Genomic DNA, 6,448 nt, shown 5'->3' on the forward strand with positions numbered 1-6,448 from the left:
AATACTACTCAGCAATAAAAAGGGATGAACTACTAATACGTGATACAAAGATGAAGCTCAAAAACATCAACAAAGTGAAAAAGGTCATATGTTGTATACTTCTGTTTAACCAGAAAAGACAAACATATGAAGAGAGAAAGCAGAAAAGATGTGCTTTGGGCTAGAGGTGGGAACAAAGATTAACTGTAAATGGACACGAGCACCATGATCCAAGCTGGGACCTTCTCCAGGGAATAACAAGGGATCTAGGATTAGAGTCAGGAAGTCTACCCATGTGTGCCATGGAACCTTAGAATGACCCTTAACCTTGTATGTTCCAACTATTCCAGCTTGTACGTGCTGATGGGACGCAGGAAAATGCTATCCCCAAAATATGACAGCTTGGCATACTGAATTTTCAAACTGAGGGAATAAAAGAAAGGACATGTGCAAGAAGGACTTTCTGATATTCCCCTGAAGCAGGTCATAAAACTCTCCGGTGTTTTATGTAACCCTCATTCATCCCTGTATCCGGAAGAAAGGAACAGCTTTACCTCCAAAGACAAAAGGACACAGAAAGGAATCTGAATGAACAGGCCTTGCTGTTTCCCTTTGTTTATTACACTTAGCGAACACTCTTCGTCTATCATCTTCGACTTTTTATGACTTCACACTCATCATCAGCTTTAGCATAAAAACACTCAGGTTTAATCATTTCTTTGGGTCTTCATCTCCTTATGAAGGCTCCTGTATCACAGAAAATTTATATTAAATACATTATTAAATACATGTCTATGCTATTCTCCTGTTAATTTTGTTTTATTGGTTTAATTTTCAGGTCCAGTCAGGGACTCTAGGAGGGTTAGGGAAAACTTTTTCTTCCCCTAATGTGCCAAAAAAATCCTTGAGCAAGCATGACTCCAAATGTGGTCAAAATAATTCTAGCAGCTTATTACTGAAACAGCATCCAAAAAAATATTTTAATCTCTTACAGCCCCAGTTATGAGGCCTCCCATCTCACTGCACTTTGCTCTGAATCATAGCTTAAGGAAATGAAATTAACATTTTCCTGGATGTTTTTAATTTGTGATACCAAAAAAACAAAAATGAAACCCATTACTCGATATTTCATCTGTATCTTGTTAATTATTTAATTTCATAAGATGTGGTATATATTGTGAAGACTTCTAAAAATAGCATAATAAGAAAATCATTTTTAAAGGAGTAGTATTCAATGCTGAAAGGGAGCAATGAAATTGTCCTTATTGTACTTAAAAGTACACACTGAGGGGCGCCTGGGTGGCTCAGTCATTAAGCGTCTGCTTTCTGCTTGGGGCATGATCCCAGGGGCCTGGGATGGTGCCCCCCCCAACACACACACACTGGGCTTCTTGCTCAGCAGGGAGCACCTTCTCTCTGCCTGCCACTCCCCCTGCTTGTGTTCCCTCTCTCGCTGTCTCTCTGTCAAATAAATAGATAAAATCTTAAAAAAAAAAAAAAAAAGTACACTGATGCCTTCCTTTCTGGAAAGCACTTGCAGCCATATATATCAAGATCCTTGAAAGAATTGATATCCTTGGGGCTCCCAGGTGGCTCAGATGGTTAAGCATCTGTCTGCGTCTCAGGTCACAATCTCCAGATCCTGGGATCAAGTTCCATGTCAGGCTCCCAGCTCAGTGGGGAGTCTGCTTCTCCCTCTCCCTCTCCCCCTGCTTATACTCTGTCTCTCTCTCTCTAATAAATAAATAAATCTTAAAAAAAAAAAAAAGAATTGATATCCTTCACCCTATCAACCTAGTAATTATCACCGTGAGATAAGATTAGAATTGCAGAAAAACATTTGTATTCCAGGATACAAAAGGGTTTATTTACATCATAGCACTTATGAATTTGAAAATTGGAAGCAATCTTTATGTCCTACAATGAGAAATAGTAACCCTAGAAATAGGGTATAGTCACAAAATGAAATGTGATATATGGTTGGGGAAAAAGAATTGGAAAGGAGGACATAAAAATGTTACCATTATCTGGGTGTGATTATACTTTGTGTATCTTTCAAGAATGAGCATCTTTTTTTTTTTCAATACCAACCAGATATCATTAACGCTATTCATTGTACAGTTTTGGCTTCCTGCCTTCCAAGCATACGGTAGAATTAAACATCCAAGCTCCTTTATGGTTGGGTGGGGCCATATACTTAGTTCTGGCTGAGTTGTAAATGAAAGGGACATTTGAGGACCAAGAATTTAATTGCTATTTCAAGACCCTTCAGAGCTCTTTTCTTCTGGCATGACATCCAGCAGTAAATTGATGGCTGCTGGGATGCTTGGGTGGTGCAGTCGGTTAAGTGTCTGACTCCACATTTCCGCTCAGGTTGTGATCTCATTGTCATGAGATGGAGTCTTGAATCGGACTCTGTGCTGAGCAGGGAGTCTACTTGAAACTCTCTCTCCCTCTGCCCCTCCCACTCCTGCTGTCTTTCTCTCTCTCTGAAATAAATAAATAAGTCTTTTTTTTTTCCTAAACCTTCTCATTTCTTTTTTTTTTTTTAAGATTCTATTTATTTATTTGACAGAGATCACAAGCAGGCAGAGAGGCAGTCAGAGAGAGGAGGAAGCAGGCTCCCTGCTGAGCAGAGAGCCCCATGTGGGGCTCGATCCCAGGACCCTGGGATCATGACCTGAGCTGAAGGCAGAGGCTTTAACCCACTGAGCCACCCAGGCGCCCCAATAAATAAGTCTTAAAAAAAAAAAGTTTGTGGTTGCTGTTATGTCCCTGTGAATGTCTACCCTGAGCATTCTTTTAGTTGACCCGTCATGGACCAAGGAGTAAAATTTTGTTCTGGTCTCTGAAATTAAGACATAATTTGCCACATCGGTATCATATAATTTATCCTGATTGATATACAATTGGTATTCTGGAGCATTGCTATACTCAAAAGAAAAAAAAAAAAAGACAATCCACAACACAATCAAAATACATGGCTTTGGTTGAGGGGCAGGTAATTAGAAAATAATTATCAGAGATTAGAAGGTTGGCGATTCATATTATGTAGTGGAAAAACATTTGGTAAAGCTGTCACATGTGATAGCTTGGAAGGCAGATTATGTACCTAATTAGCTTGTAGTTTTTTTTAAAAGGGTGTGAAAAAGCAAAATTAGTAGCATATGTCTGTTACTATTGAGTGCATTTGACAACGTAATATAAAAAAGAAAAGAGCTTAGAAAAGAATCGGCCAGAATGAAAGGGAATAGAGAAATCTGGAAATATGGGAACATGTAGGATGGAAGAAACAATACATCTATTCTCAAATGATAAAACCTTTGAGTAACAAAGGCTGATTAGAACTCCACTTTATTGCAAAGATCAAATCAATAATCAAGTTTTGGATCTCTGAACAGATTAAAGTCCCTCAGAACAACAACAACAACAAAAACAATTGAAGGCTGCTGAATTCAATAAACCATTTCAGCTAGACAAACTGGCTCAGGCAACAGAAACTGCAAGTGGTCTAATAGACCAAAGTACCTACAATTAAGTAAAGGGACAGAGAGAAGAATAGGACCAAGAAAGCAGAGAATTATAGCAACTCTTAAAACGTGAGTCTAGTATGGTAACTAACATAACACCATAAAAAAATAATAATAATCTAAAAAATAATAATAAACCGTGAGTCTAGAAAAAAAAGTCAGTGTAGCTATTAGCACATATAAGCTGACCAAAATAAAATAGATTAGAAACCTGGGGTGCCTGGGTGGCTCAATGCGTTAAGCCTCTGCCTTCGGCTCAGGTCATGATCTCAGGGTCCTGGGATCAAGCCCCACATCGGCCTCTCTACTTGGCAGGGAGCCTGCTTCTCCCTCTCTGCCTGCCTCTCTGCCTACTTGTGGTCTCTCTCACTTTGTCAAATAAATAAATAAAATCTTTTTAAAATTTAAAAAAAAATAGATTAGAAACCTATTATATATATATTTTTAAGATTTTATTTATTTATTTGACACAGAGAGAGCCCAAGCAGGGGGACTAACAGGCAGAGGGAGAAGCAGGCTCCCTGCGGAGCAGGGAGTCCACCTCGGGGCTTAATCCCAGGGCCCTGAGATCATGACCTGAGCCAAAGGCATAGGCTTTACCACCTGAGCCACCCAGGCACCCCAAAGCCTATTAAGTTTTTGAAATGTAACACCTAACTAGCTACCAGCTGAAGTAAAGAGACTGTGATGGTTCAAAACTTTAAAAATTTTGGTCCCAAACATTGGTCATAGATAGTGTACTGAATGAATAAGCTTTTCAGCTTCCAAGAAAGTTATGTTTCAGATATGAAAAAGGAGAACAATGGAGAAAGAAGAATGCCCAGAAGCTATAAGGTCAATAGGCAAGAGGAGAATTTCCAGAGTAGAATGATGGCCTGATCAAAATTCCACACTCAAGGTATATGAAGCATATATCTACTCAGCGAGATTTCAAGATGGCTTCGGCCCAGAGACCACTACATGTTCCCCTAATCGTCCCCTTTTCCAAATTTGAGAGTTTGTTGCAGTTCTCTTGTTCCATTTCCACTAGTCTCTACCACTGGGTGGGGTCTCTGGATAAAGAGAAGTAACGTTCAGACTTGATATAGAAACTACCACATACCACCTAGGGTTCATGCACTTGGAGTTTGATATCATGACTTAATGGAACTTTTGGTTTTCCTCACTGGGGTATGGGTGAGTAGGAGTGTGCTTTGTGTATGAAGGAGAGTGATCCAGATATTAACGATCAGTAGGACAAGAAAGACTGCATTCCTTAATATTCCGGCTCAACTATATCTGGTTCTCATTTTCACAAGAAGGAGTCTTTCAGTCCCTCTTTTTCCAGTGAGGTCAGATGACTATTGCTGGCCAATGAGATGTGAGACAAAAGACATGGTCACTTCTAAATTACATATTTAATTCCTGGTGCAAGATTCTGCAGACTTCATGTTTCCTCACCTCCATGGTTCTGGAAGTGTGTGTCAAGATGGGGCCTTAAGTGATGAGGACAAAAAGACTCCCCTACCAACCTGTGTTGCACATTCAACATGAATGAGAATTAAACTTCTGTTTTGTGAGGCCCCTGAGCTTCGGGAGGTGTCATTACAGCATAACCTAGGTCATCTCCACTGATAAATCCACCAGGGGCTAGAGGGACTTGCGATTCCACATAATCTTCTTTCTGACTTCTATGTTGATGTTGACAGTGTCTTTTCACAAAATAAGTGGAGCTATCTCTTCCAAGACACACAATTTAAGGTTTCCTGACTTAATATCCAATCAATAGTCACATAGTATCTTTTGGTAAATTTTCTTTTCTTTTTCTTTTTTTTAAAATTTATTTGACAGACAGAGATCACAAGTAGGCAAAGAGGCAGGCAGAGAGAGAGGGGGAAGCAGGCTCCCTGCTGAGCAGAGAACTCGATGCGGGGCTCGATGTGGGGCTCAATGTGGGGCTCCATCCCAGCACCCTGAGACCTGAGCTGAAGGAAGAGGCTGTAACCCACTCAGCCACCCAGGCGTCCCTCTTTTGGTAAATTTTCAAAGACAAACTTTACTTCTGTAAAATCTCTAAAACTCTAGAAATAAGCAGGAAAGCCAATGCTTGATTTCTGAAATCTAGCCAGATCACACAAGGGTGGAATGGTGAAAGGAGCCTAAAGGAGAAGTCTAATTTTCTACAAGAAGAAATATTTATCAAAAACCATTATGAAGGGGCACCTGGGTGGCTCAGTGGGTTAAGCCTCTGCCTTTGGCTCAGGTCATGATCTCAGGGTCCTGGGATCAAGCCCCACATCAGGCTCTCTGCTTAGCAGGGAGTCTGCTTCCCCCTCTTTCTCTGCCTGCCTCTCTGCCTACTTGTGATCTCTGTCAAATAAATAAATTTTTTTTAAATCTAAAAAAAAAAACAAAAACAACATTGTGAATATTTGGAATTGAATTAAATTATCTGTTCTACTGCCTGAAGAAGCTCCCAAAGGCAACAAAAGTGACTATTTCAAACCTCATCCTAAATATTAGGAAAAAATTCTTTCTGACTGGCAACCTGCCACAGACTCAAAATGATACCTTTTATGCCAATGAGACTGTATCAATCAAAATTAAATAAGTTCTTTCAACTTTTCTTAATTTCTTAATATTCTGAAATAATTTTACTATTTCCAAAGAACAACTGACACATGAGAGATTTTTTCCCCCTAAAATAGTGACTATGAAGAGTGCACGCTACCCAATTTCCAGGTACCATGTCTCGTTCTAAAGAGACACGTGAAAGCAATGAGTACTTCTAATGGTAGCATAACGACTTTAAAACCTAAAAATAAAATATCAAAAGCAAACCAAGCTTTTTTCTTTTTTTTAACGTTCCCTTTATTTTAGATTGTGGGCAGCATTGGGTACATTGAGGTTTAGAATCTTTTCTAAAGCATTTCATTTCTGCCAGCACTTTAATATGAATT

The sequence above is a fragment of the Lutra lutra genome, chromosome 3, assembly GCF_902655055.1.
Source record: "Lutra lutra chromosome 3, mLutLut1.2, whole genome shotgun sequence".
Taxonomy (NCBI): Eukaryota; Metazoa; Chordata; class Mammalia; order Carnivora; family Mustelidae; genus Lutra; species Lutra lutra.